This window comes from Chroicocephalus ridibundus, chromosome 3 (genome assembly GCF_963924245.1).
Source record: "Chroicocephalus ridibundus chromosome 3, bChrRid1.1, whole genome shotgun sequence".
Lineage (NCBI taxonomy): Eukaryota > Metazoa > Chordata > Aves > Charadriiformes > Laridae > Chroicocephalus > Chroicocephalus ridibundus.
The window spans coordinates 119,314,762-119,328,813 of NC_086286.1; positions in this window are offsets into that span (position 1 = coordinate 119,314,762).

Here is a 14,052-nt window from a genome sequence, read left to right on the forward strand (position 1 = left end):
TTTAATTCTTTGAAAGAATATCTTGAGAAGATCCTCTATCTTGAAAAGAAAATTTCAGACTGTCTATAGCCCTAAGAATCCACTCTACTATTTTGTTCTGCAGTCTTTCGTTTTAAAACTTAAGAAAAAGGCATAAGGAGGGAAGAACCATCCCCTCTTTAATTTGTTTGTGAAGGAACAGCTCTAGTTTAGCAACATGACTTGGCTATTCTATTGTCTTATTTACTGGAAAAAATCCTAGCACAGTTCCCATTTTGAACCAAAAGCCTGTCTGATTCAGGTTTGCACAGAACTTGTGCATTTATCTCTTGCCCATCATTCTTCTCTCAGGTTATTTTGAGATTTCATGAAACTTTTGCCTATATCCCACATTTATTTTCAAAATAAGAACGTAGCTGTAGGCTCTGGTTATTTAACAGATGCCTGTATGTAAGCAGTGCCTCTCATACTCTGAGCCCAGGAAGCTTGAACCTCCGGAGTTTGATTGTGTTTTGCATCCAATTTTTCCAATATTGCTGTTAATGTGTTCCTGTAAATGAAACTTAATTTGAATTTAATTTCTCATTTCACTAATGAGAAATTTTATTTTCTTTTTCTTTTTCTTTCTTTCTTTCTTTCTTTCTTTCTTTCTTTCTTTCTTTCTTTCTTTCTTTCTTTCTTTCTTTCTTTCTTTCTTTCTTTCTTTCTTTCTTTCTTTCTTTCTTTCTTTCTTTCTTTTTCTCTCTTTCTCTCTTTCTCTCTTTCTCTCTTTCTCTCTTTCTCTCTTTCTCTCTTTCTCTCTTTCTCTCTTTCTCTCTTTCTCTCTTTCTTCCTCTCTTTCTTCCTCTCTTTCTCTCTTTCTTTCTCTCTCTCTCTCTTTCTCTCTTTCTCTCTTTGTTTCCTTCTTCCTTTCTTTCCTTCTTTCCTTCTCTCCTTCTTTCCTTCTCTCCTTTCTTTCCTTCTTTCCTTCTTTCTTTCCTTCCTTACTTCTTTCCTTCTTTCTTCCTTTCTTCCTTCCTTTCTTTCTCACTTTATTTCTCTCTTTCTCTCTCTCTTTCTCTCTTCCTTCCTCTCTTCCCCCCCTTCTCTCTCTTTCTCTATCCTTTTCTCTCTCTCACCTCAATTTTTAGGAAACACAGGAGACTCAACATACGTCAAAGATAACCCTTTTGGTTGTGGATACAGAACAGCGTGTTTTTGAAAAGGCAATGGAAAGACCTTAGGATGGACACTGCACATTCCTGATCCCTGTGGTGCTACTGGAAACGATGAGTGGGTTTTTTATGATTGAATAGTCCTAGATGGGCATAGAGGCGTAGGACACTAGGGATTAACTCAAAAGGTAGGGTCAGAGAAAAGATAAGATTTATAAAACGTGCAGATTAAAGAGAAAAGAATAAGATTAAGGGGAGAGACATTCTTACAAATCAGTACAGTCAGGAGTGAGACTGCTGCATTCTCCTCACTGAAAAGCTAACACTCCCTCTATTCAGAAATGTTCAGAAGTAATAAGCAGTGCCTTGAACTCCTCTAGCCTCCTTTCTTTTAACCTTATCCTTCTAGTACACCCCATGTTATGTCCACCAGGGAGATCTTTGACTTTTTCAAAAGCAAGTGGCTCAATTAGAAAAGAAGCAGCATTTGCTGCACAGCCCATTCGCTACCGCAGCCTCCTTTCATCCAATCTAAAGTGAAAACGTTCATTTATAGGTCTGCTCCGTCACAATGGAACTTATCGATTATCAATACAGGGGCCACATTTTCAAAACAAGTCAAGTATAGGGTTTGCTGTGTACAATTGTGACACTGTTTTGAAAAGATCCCTGCTCTGTGACATTTATGGACACGTTCTCAATAGGTATTGTTTCCAGGGCTTCATTACCTTTACAGTAGTCCCTTTACTCATCTGACCCAAAGGACGGTGGTGCTGAGCTCTTTTTCGTATGGAGGAACTGTCTTCTGTTCTGTCATTTCTTTAGCATGGAGGGTCCATAATCCATGAGAAAGCTGCTAACAATGCCATGGTAACAGAAATAGACATAAACAGACATAGGGAACAGTAAATATTGCTAATTCTCAATTATTCAGAAAGTGAATGTTCAGACATATTACTCAGTTTTGAATTCTGTTCTGAAGATCCATTTCTAACTGAAAGTGTCAAACACAGGGTATTCGGCAGGCTTTTAGATTTAGACTGCAAAATTTATCATTTATGTTAACTATTCCTGCCATAACAGTTACTCCATTGAGCCATTGTAAAATCTTACTGCTCTAACCCACAATGACTTTCTCCTGCCTGTAGCCAAGAGAAGGTCTTGTCACTGTGGAAAGATCCAAAGAACCAAAATCTACCAATTATTGCTTCAACTGCTTTTGTGCAAGGTGTGTAATTTCCTCTGCATCTTCCCAGTTCTGTGCCCACAGTTGTAAAAAATAGAAATAACAACTTCTACTTCTTGGCAGCGCATGGCATTAAATAATATGTTCAAAAGACTTTTTAGTTTTTTTAAGTTCCTTATGGAAGATTTGAATCAAGGACATGAATGTTTTATTGATGAGCTTCAGAGACACGGCTATTTCTTTTTTCATGGCTTTTTTAACTGATATATAGTTCCCAAGATTGTTCTATATTTTGTATTTAACAAGTCATTGTAATCAGCACTACCACAGTTTTAACACAACAAGAATAAATTGCACTGTAGTCCTTTTGAGGGTAAGGCTATAGCCTGAACTGAGACTTGCTCAAATTCTGAAAATAAATAAAAAAAAACAAACCAAAAAAGTGAACCTGATTGCCTTTTCCCAAACTTTTTCCAACTATAATCCAGGACAAAATATTTTAGTAGAGAAACAAACCAAAGAAAAAAATAATTGAATTTCCAAATGTATGAATATGAAACCATTATTTGTATTTTAGTTTTCCTCTATTTCATGGCTCCTGAAACGCCTCTGGATACTGTAGAAATAAGCAATTACTGACAGAGGTGATAGAGTAATTCTAAGCAAGCAAGAAGGGTTCATATCTGACGTAGTTTGAAACACACTAATGTCATTTTATATCTATGTTTTCTTCATCATTGTCATCCTTTTGAGATAGTGACTCGATGATGTAGCTATATGATGCAATATGAATGTGTTTGCATACTTCTCTACTGCTTGATTTCAGCTTGGTTTAAGGCTTTGACCCCATGGCTTTTGTTTTTACTGAATGAAAATCTCCTCCTTCGTTTCTTCATGAGTTTCTGTGGCTCAACCAATCACAACACACATTCCCATGGGTCCGCTTTCAGTATTTTTTAAATCTGTCCCTAATTTAATAATTTCTCAGAGTTTATGTCATCTTGCATATGTAGGGATTCAGATTCTAATTCGGACAACTTATTTTAGTTTTCTACAAATGCTCTGGATGTCTAAGTGCGTGATCATGGCCATCTGTGCCATGATCTATGTTTAGTTCACTGATCAGTTCACAGCGTCAGCCTTTTAATCGCGCTGTTGATCACCGGTCCTTTCCACGCAACTCTGTTCCTGTATCTAGTGAAGAAACGGATGAGGAAGTATTTGGGGAACTTTGAAAAAGAGACAATTTAGAGACATCCAAACACAGATGGATCCTTCCTATGTAACTTCAGTCATCTGCATGTTTGGCACCCAGTATAAGTAATTTAGCTAGACCCCTGGAATTGACAGGGAGTGATAAATAACTCTAGGGTGCCACAAACTTAGGTGTCTAAGAGAGCTGGGACAAGTAAGGTGGACGCCATGCATGACTGCAGATTCTTAGAGTATCCTTACTTTATCTGATTTGTCACAGTAGCCCTAAAAAGCCCTCAAGAGCCAAAAGGTTTCCATGTTAATTTAGAATTACAATTCTAATTAGAAAATTTAGGCTTAAAAAAGATTGGTTTTTTTCATTCTCCGAAAGTTGATGATCTGCGGTTTATTACAAGATTCAGGGGCTGTATAGAACAAAGCAAGTTAGTTGACTTTATACACACACCGTAGTTCCAGATTCCTCATTCCTTAGTTATAAAACAGATGCTCCAAAAGAAAAACTACTAGCACCAAAATTGAGTGGAAAATTACTTAAGAAAAAAGTTTGGCTGACAGGTGAGGGAAGTTTTTAAAAGTTGTGTTGGATACCTGAAGAAATGGAGTTTTGCACTGACAAAAGGTATTTTTTTTCAGTTAAAAAGTAATCCTGGCTAAGAGGGAGGTGAAGTCCATGATAAAAAATAATGGAAAAAATATAGAGCCTGATAGCAATGAATAAAATCAGTATTAGATAATGGAGAGAAGTGATAAAGAAAACTAAAGGGATCAGTTGAAAATCTATAGGTAATAGGGCAGATATGACAAGAAGTTCTTTAAGCAGGCACAAAATGCTTACAGTAGTATAGAACTATGGATGGTAAAACTGTTCATCTTGGTAGAGAAAGTGCAGAATTAAGTAAATGCGTCTGTTTTCCAGAAGAAGTGAAGTATTTTATTTTCTCTCACTTCTGAGGAAGAGTGCTAAACAGCAACACTAAATATTTTTAAATCTACAGAATTAGATAATCCACAGTCAAGAAGATTACTTGTCTGTGGAGCTGTCCGAATTAATCTAATTTTTTTTACCAAATCTAAATATTCTGAGGAATTCCCAGAAGTCTGAAAAAAAATAGTCATGGCCCAGCATTAACAAGTAGTAAGTTCATTGGCCTTGAACCTTAGTTAGCCCAAACCTTACTTAGGAAAAATTTCTTGGATGAACTGAACTAAGATTTAAATTGTCATTGAATGCAGCATTATGGAAAATGTTTTTTTTTTTTTTCAAATGATCCTATGTCTTGATGAGATCATAAAATATTTTCATAAAATAACTGTCCTGATGGAACATACCTAGATGTTTTATAGTTTCAGAGGCATCGCGTGCAGCTGGCAGATGTGACATGGCATCCGTGGGCAGCCAGGTGTGATGCCCGAGGTGTCTGAAATCGCATCGAGCCTCTATGTCTAGGCAGCTGGATTGTCCCCTGGTGGCCACACTGAGTAGAATTCATCTGCTTCACTAAAGGCATCCAAAAATTAAAATGCCTGAGCTGGAACTAGATTCCTTTTAAAGGTGACAGAGAAAACAGGCACCTTCCCGTGTGCTTCAGCTGATTTCGCTGAAACGCCTTTCTCAGGGTGAGGCGAGACATCACCGTAAGGTGCTGAATTTCCCTCCATCAACTATGGGGGGAGGATAGTGAACCTGAACTTAGATGGTATCAACCCAACGTGGTACAAAAAGAATATTGACAACCTGGAAGGAGTTTGGAAAAGATCTATTGAAGCATTTCAGGGTTTGGAAAAGGTGCTTTGTAGTGTGGAACGAAAGGAGCACAATCAATTTTGTTTGTCCAGAAGGGTTAAAAGGTTGCAACCTATGATTACATCTGAAGAAGTATTTGATAGTAGGAGGCTCTTTAATCTTCCAGAAAAAGAAAAAGAAAAAAAGGGAAAAAACCCCACAACATACCATCCAGCAGCTGAAAACTTAAACTAGCACAAAGTAAGTGCAGAAATTAAAGCGCACATTATTTACGATGGCGGTAGCTGCATGGAGGAAGCTGTGTGACTGTCACAGCTGGTGACTGTAAAAGCTTATCTCAGGATATAGAGGCTTCTCATTACCTTGAGTGCATATCTAAACGATGCGCTACCATGCAAAGGGAAGAGATGAGCTTGGTTAAATTCCTGTTGAGATTTTGTGGCCCAGAATGCACCAAGCAACAGACTGAATACTCAACGATTATTCATTCTGGCTTTGAAACCTATGAATTTCAGAACCTGTTTTCATTGGGTAGAAAAGAAGCATTGTACATTTATCAGTGTTGCTTCAAGTTCCAAAGAGGCCTGGGAGGAATTATTAACTAAGTCAAGAAGGAAGGTGAAAAATGGGGGAGATAACAAGAGGGAAAATGGAAAATAATTACACAGAATTTTCACCTCCACTGCCATCCATTTGGTTAAAATAATTTTAATTTTGTTTTGGATCTAAAATTTATATTTTGCTTTATTTCCAATTTGATTTCTTTAAGTTTAGGGAAAAAACCTATATTTTGTAATATATATTTTAATTTACTTGCCACTTTATCTTTTTTTTTCCTCTCTTTTTAGCCTTCCTTCTTTCCCCCCCCCCCAAAAAAAAGGTTTAGAAATTGAAGGGCAGAAGGATACAACAAAAAATTATTTGGCTGGAAATTAATTGAAAAGCACATTTTGCTTTTCCTTCATGACGTTACACAGAAAAGAAATGAAACGATACAATTTAATTTTTTCAAAACTTAGTGAACTTTAAAAAATTTATAAACAGCGCTAAATAAATAGAAATTCATGTCCTAGTAGTTAATGATTAAATGATTTTCCTAATACTTGTGTACTTTTACCTTCTTTCCAGTACTTAGAAAAAAACCTTACCATACATATCCACCAAGAATTAAGTTGTTTCTTTACATCCTTATACAGCAGCTGCTGCTGAAATGCTTTTATAAATGAAACGATTTTATAAAATATAGCATCTTACAGAAGACTCTTCTGTTTAGCTAGCCGGGAATGCGGACGTCCTTAACCCTCTGGGTATTGTGTCTAGAACTTCTATATATATATTTTTCTTGCTGTTTACAGCCTTTTTTTATTAGCGTGCCTTTTTTTTTCAGTGCGCAGGTTTGTGGAGCAAGCAGCTGTTCATTTGTTTTGTCAGTAATGGAAAGAAGACTTGAACAGCTGATGACAGGTAATTTGGGCTGATGTTCAAGTTCTTATAATAGAACTGTGTAGAAAGCTATCACTTTATCTTACAGTGTCTGTATACGTGTGACAAGACTTTCAGAACAGAAGAAGAAATTTGCACTTCACAGGGTAAATAATAAAACATGAGAAAACAGACAGTGGTGTTAAGAATGACGTATAGAAAAACTACACGTGGGAAGCCATTTCTGGTGCACAACAAGGCGTTTTGCTGGTTGTACGCTGCTGGAATTTCGGATAAGGGCTCATGAATGTCATGCGTTGGCACCTTTTCTATCAGTTCTTAATATTTGCACAAATCTGGAGCGTGCTCAGAACATTTGTATTCCTTTTTTGGAAAATGAGTAATATTACCTAACTGGGGTTTCAGGAATTTTGAGGCAAATTTAGCACGCTTGCATTTTGTCCAGTTGGAGCCTCATTTCCGCTTGTCATTCACTCTCTGGAGATCCTCTTCTGATGTGTTTTCTGGCAGTCCTTTGACAGCTCCTGAATGTTTCCAGTAAATCATCCCCATACGTTCACGGCTGTCCTCTGTTCCAGACCTACTTCCATACAGGAATTCGTGATTCCATCGTCCCTCAAGGGAAGCTGTTCCTTCATGGCTTCCTGGCAATGACAGTTGTAGTAATTACAGTTGTCCTCTACTTCTGCCTTATCTGACCTTGAAAGTGCCTTTTGTATACCCATCCCTGTCCTCTGCTGCTTTCCTCTGTCACTGGCAACCCTCTTACTGCCTGTCCTACCCAGAGTTCAGGGAGTTCCCTGTTACCTCTGTTACAGCAGTATTTGGCTCCCCGCTGCCACTTTTTAATTCATTCTGTCAGCTTTCCTACCACTGCTGGCTTCAAAAGTTTATTTGCTGTAGGCAACAGAGAGTCCACATATGGAGTGCCTGGAGATGCTGTCCTGGCTGCTGCCCATGCCTTCTGTTAGTGTATGTCTCCAGTTGTTCAGTTGCTTCTTAGCTTTCTTATGAAGCTGTGAAAAAGCTCTTTTTCATAGATATCCCCATACATTTGCATTGCAGATGGAGTGTCGGTCATCACTTGTGATGAGTAACTCAGTGGTTTTGCTTAGCATCACAAAAAATTAAAATAGAAAATATGTTATAAAGAGTTCAGGTGATAGTACAATCACCAGAAGCCATATGCCGCACAAAAATGGCAAAAGCTCTTTGTTTCAGCCAAATACAGAGACCATGCAGCATATTCCTTATCATTATTTAATAGGAGGTAGTTATTAAGTATTTGGATACACAGAAATATATTCTGCAGCTAGTCATGACACTTGAAAGCTTGCCACTTGCATAGTGAAACAAACTCCGTATATATATTGGTACTCATGAATTACTTGTTTGTTCTACTCTTCTCTGGGGCTTCTTCTTTCCAATTTAAGTGGTTTTGGCCTCATTGTGCTACATGGTGTGACTGAAAGGTCATTTTACAACCTGTTGCATCCCCTGGTTGTCACTAGACCCCTTCTGGTACTGTGCCTCCATGTAGCAAATGGATTAAGAAAGGATCATGCAGCTTAATGATGTGGAATAGGGATGTGATTCTTGGAATGCAGAATAGAGGAGAAAAACTTGACGTAAGCTGATAAAAAATTAAGGAGATAAAATAAAGAAGTACAAATAAAGGTAAGAATGAAAGGTAGGGCAATGCATAAATGGCACATAGACAAGTCAATAATTAATGACAATAAAAACCAACTAGCTTAGATGTGCAAGGCCTGTTTTTTTATTCTTTGAAGCTTCTCTCATCAGCCACTGTAACTTCCAAAAAAAAAAAAGGAAAAGTTCTTGGATGTTTTTGTCCTTGGTAATCTTCAGCATGCCAATTCCTAGGAAGAATTTGTCAATATTCAGACAAATAACCTGAACACTACAAATATTGAAGTTCTTACTTCTGAGTATACAGGAATATTAAAGCTATCTTGGTACATTTATTTTTTGATGTATTGCTGTTGATTTGATGTTGTGTTTTTATTTAATCTTCAGCAAATTGCCCTTTTAATTTTAAGCCCACATAAAGCAACCTCCAAAATTAAACAACTCCCTATTTCAGTCCCCGTGAATTGGCCTATACAATCCAGCGTGTTATTTTTGAAGAATGGAGAGTCGGTTATATATTTTCTGTGAGCTGTATTGGGATTTAGCCACCTACCTTCCATTCACATTAATGGGACTCACGCAGATAAATTGCCCTCAACAACATAAGTTTTCACCCTTCGGTCTCAAGCTAGGCCTTCAATTACAACCTTAAGAGCCAAACACACCCTGCAGTTATGAAAGACGTGTGCCTGGGCATTCAGCATAAAGAGGGAACTATCAAAATAAGGTTATTTGGCAGGAACTGGGAAAAAAATGTTATTTTATAAACGGCAGACAGGACAGATGGAACTAAAAGTCATGCAGCTGAGAGAAGGATCAAAGGAGAACAACTATTTCCTTGATGTAGAGAAGAGCAAGCAACAACAAAGTGTGCAGTCCAGCGTGTGCTCCTGACACGGCCGGGTCAGCCGGCAGCTTAGAGAAACTTCTGAGCAGGGTAAAAGGAACCAGAGTCAGGAAGAGGGAAATGGATGAATATCTTGAAAAGATAGAAAGAAAAAAAATGTGGGTTTAAAGTTCCTTCTCCGCAAGGTTGCCAGCTCTTAGGATGTCTTTACTATTATGAAATATATACTAAATTATTTTCGTATTAAGGTGCTGGTACCCGTGAGTCTGATGGTGTTTATTTTCTAAAGGAAAAAAATGGCAAATAAATCTAGTGACAAAATATTGAGAAAAATGAACCTTCAGGCTAAAGAACTAGAGTGTTTGTACGTATTTGGGAGGGTGGCGTGGAGGGAAACAGAGAGCAGAGAGGGTAAGGGAGAGAGGCAAATACATTTTAATCCACATTTAGATTATTTTTAACTCATTTTTAACTTTTTAATTTTTATAACCTGACTTTTTTTCAATGGTGGAGTTGTATTTTGGTAACAGAGTCTTATTGTGTTCAGTCTTTTGCTTTTATTTCTAAAAATATTTAAATGGCATTAGGAATTGTATTAGAGAATGGGACAGGCTGGCAAATCCCTGGGTTTTTTGGATGCTCAGTCCCTCTCCAGGATACATAACCCAGGGCTCAGGTCTGGGTGGGGTAGCCAGATGTCGCAACGCACCTGTGTATGTGCCCCGCTTGGTGTGAGTCTGCCTTCTACGAAGCCCCGTGGTGAAATCCACTGCACCTTCCCCCAGTGTCCGCCTGGAGATCATTCTACACGAGAATGGTTGTGAAGCCAGGATCTACTAGGTTCTTAAATGCGTATTACCAGGAAATAGCAAGACAGTGGCTTTAGCCTCCAAGATTAAATATGTTTAGAAATGGTCCCTAGAGAACCGTTTCCTCAAGATATATATTTTAGCCAGCGCTTCACAGCTACATGTTTTTGGAGGGAAAGAGGACTTTTAAAATAGACTTTTTTACATTTTTTTCTCAACGCAAATGCTATTCAAAAGATAAATTAAAGCTTGAGTGCAGTTACTTCGTCCTTTTCCAGAATATAATTTTATTTTATTTTTATTTAATGTATTTAGGTTGGTGGATAGGTAAATGATTGTAACATGAACCTGTTTCTCATTGATGAATGTGTCTAGAAGAATAAAGGAAGAAGAGAGGGCAAGAGGAATGGATATTAAAGTGAGCAATATATTTCAGTGTTCCTCTTGCTGTTCCATTAATGGTACCCATGAGAAGACCCATCTTACATTTCATAGCAGTTCTTTTTTTCTCCCATTTCCTTTTCCCTCTTGAGCATCATTTATAGAAAAAAGTATATCCCTAGTATTTTCTATAGTCTTGACTTGGCAATTCATTATTTGCCACAAACTAATTTTTTTTTTGGTGTGTTTCTGGAGTTTAACTTGTATTTTTACTGTCTGTGGGATTGAAGCACAAATTATGTATTCATTGATAGCAATGCATTTTACAGCATAAAGCTTGCTTCCTTCTGCCAGTGCTCCTTTCAAATGACTCATGGATTATCCAGGTAAAATAATAATTATCTCCCGAGAATTAAAATAAAAATAATCTGTACTGACTGTCACTGCTTTATCGTAATGTTGGATAACAGGATAAGTTCAAATGAACATTTTTAGTTTCTTTCTGTCATGCTAATTTGCAGCTAAGATTACATTTCTGTGATTTTCATCTCCTATGGCTCAAGAATTCTGACATTTGTGCCTGCCTCCTGTGTTACCCCCCCAGACTCTTCTATCCACTTTTCATGCTGAAGTGAATGTAATAAGAATAAAAATTGAGCAACAAAAAAACTGATCGAGAACATCTGGTCTGTGGAGGAAAAGCACTTTTCACATAATCCCGTTGCTGCTGAAGGAACAGGGAGGATTTCCACTGACATCAATAGCGGTTGGAGCAGATTCAAGTGTGGGTTTAGCAGAACAGCGAGGGAAAAGTGCTCTGGTGATTCCTCCGCACGGTTTGCATTATCCAGGAGACTCCTCTTCCAAAGAGTGGTGCGGTATCATGGCTACGCAACCTCCCTCTCGTGGAGGGAATATGTCACAACGGGGCTGTTTCCAGGGACCTGTGTCTGTATCTGCATCATCACCCGTGGGTGAGCTTGGAAAATCCAAACCCCACAAATTTCTACCCAGTCTGTTTCAGACATTTCGCAGTTTTGTGGGTGTTTGTACCAAAGTGGTGTGACGCCTTGTTAGCAATGAAGTAGCTACGTGCTAAGATTCATAATGAGACTGGAATCCAAATTACACACTGATGTTGTGTAATTCAGCTCCAGTACTGTGGTCTAGGCTGGTATCATATGGCAGTTTGCGATTATGGAAATTACCTCAGACTGGCGCTAATGTTAAATGTCTGCTCATATGTTCAGCTTACGTGGGAATTTCTTTGTTCCCGAAACCAAGGAAGTGCAGAGGAAGAAGAACAAACCGAGTCTGCTTAACACCTCTCGCTAACACCGAACATGGTGCTGTGTGGGTGAGAGTCGGTGTAAACCATTTGAGAAGAGGAGCTTGAAAGCAGGTTTTAATAAATTCAGTTATCATTTTTCTAACTTTGTTTTACGACTTTTTGCCCGGCTGCAATAGGTAGAACATCATCTGGAAATGCCGCAATATATAATTTTTCACTGATGCTTTAGCAGTGGAAGATGGACCTTACCCAAAGTTGTGCGTAGAGAGCTGTGAAATGTGGCATTGAATCTCTCAAAGAAACAGTTTTCTTTGCTGAATGTGGATGCTGAAAATCAATTATATGTAGATTGGCTATGAGAGAGACAAGCTGTTCTGTTGATTTAGGCATGACCTGTGTGGTGACGCTTCGTCTCCTGCTGAACTAAATATTCTTTCAAATGACATATTAATGGGAGGGCATCCAAAATACTTGCTAGGCAAATGAATGTGTAATAGCCAGATGGTTTATTTGGATTTTCAGTAATCCTCAGAGGATCAGAAAAGGGATTTGTTTAGGATTCAGTAAGTTATGGCATGCGGTTACCTGTGTTAAAGTGTCTTGAAATACAGTAGGTTATAATTGCAGATCTGTTCTGTTCTTTTCTTATTCTGCCACATTTTTAAAGCACTGTGGAAGATGTCAGCCGACTTTTCATGGCGTGGTAGGAGCACAGGTGGGGGATGTTTAAGAAATAGGGTTGTAAAAGAGATGGTGAAGCAAATTACCCAATAATCCCTTCTGCTATTCTTAGGACTATTCAAATCTTTCATCCCACATCAAATTCTTTCTATTCAAAATTTAACATAAAGACCATAACACATTTCTCATAAGGTGGAATAAAACTTACCTTGTGAGCCTACCTACATAACTCTTTTTAATATATGAAATGTATTTTGGGATGTCTTCTCTTTACTTGAACATATTGTCCTGAGACAGAAACTTCTAGTACAGGCTTGCTGTTCATGCTTTTAGCTCTGTACGTGTCTGGTCAAATGTCCTCAGCATACGCACACTCTCTGCAGCTGGCAGAGTGAGCCGCAGATGTTACATTTATATAAAGGCTGGCTTTTCTCCACCTGGTTCCCTGATATACAGATGTAATTTTTTTTTCTCCAAGAGCATGAATGGGTCCCTTTGATGCTACTGTATATTCTGCATGGAGGGGAAAAGGAAATTGAGTTTCACTGACTGATGGGTTTTGTCTGGAACACATTTCTGCTGGGGAAAATTGAACTGTTTCCGAAGGATTTCAGAATTTCAGGTCTTCTGTAGACCAATAGTGCTCCCACTGTGTGTTCCACTGGCAGCAATAGTGGACCAAAATGATTCCTGTCTATGGTACAGTTAGGAAATCATCAAAACACTTAAAACCCAAATGTGTCACTCGAGCAAAATGATGAAGTCTAAATGCTGTAGAATTCAGGAAAACCTCTCCAAGGCTGCTTATCATTGGATTTGTCCCAGATGTTACAAGGTTTTGGGGAAAACCTTGCCTTACACCCCCGGAGTTCTACCACTGGGAATGCACAGCAGGATCACGTATTTACTATGCTTGCTGCTTAGGAAATCTCTCTCCTGAGTAATTCAGAAAACAACCATTCATGCTCCTGGGGTCCCTCTGGAGCCCAGTTTCTTGAATGAACTTACCTGATGGTATTGAGTTTTATTAAAACTTGTGCAGTGATGTAAGGGCATGGCAGTAAGAGTACTCTGAATTAATTCATTTTTCTCAATGACAGACAACGGGATAGTCTACGGAGAATCTATGGAAAATCCTATAGATCATAGGATTTTCCTCCTACTGACTTGTAAGTCTTAGACAACGCAGTGTAAGTCTTGGCTTCTTTCCTTTTGGTTTCATGTACATGACTTAGCTCTTGCAGGCAGACTCCTTGCCATCTATCTGGATATTCTTGGAACACAGGAGCTGTCTGCTTGCTCTCCCACAGGCTGGAGATAGCCTAATCCTTAACTTTTGCAGCTGAAGGCCAAATCCTTTAATGACTGACTAGGCAGGTCTGTGCTCAGGTTCTGCGCCCGAGTCTCACAGAAATGCCAAGCGGCAGTTCTGAGATACCTCCCTTTTGCTGGCAGACCCTGTGGGTTGGCTCCGACACCCCTGTGCTTGATAACTCTCCCAGTTGTGATCTACATCTGTGGGGGCCTAACTCTCCTCCTTGGTGCCCGTAGACATATCTGGAGGCTGCAGATAACACCAGCACTTCCTTAGCTGTCTCTGGGCACGTGACTTTAAGCTGGGACTGTGCTGTCTTGTGTAGACCCTCCGTTGAGTCCCTGACATGTGGCAGGA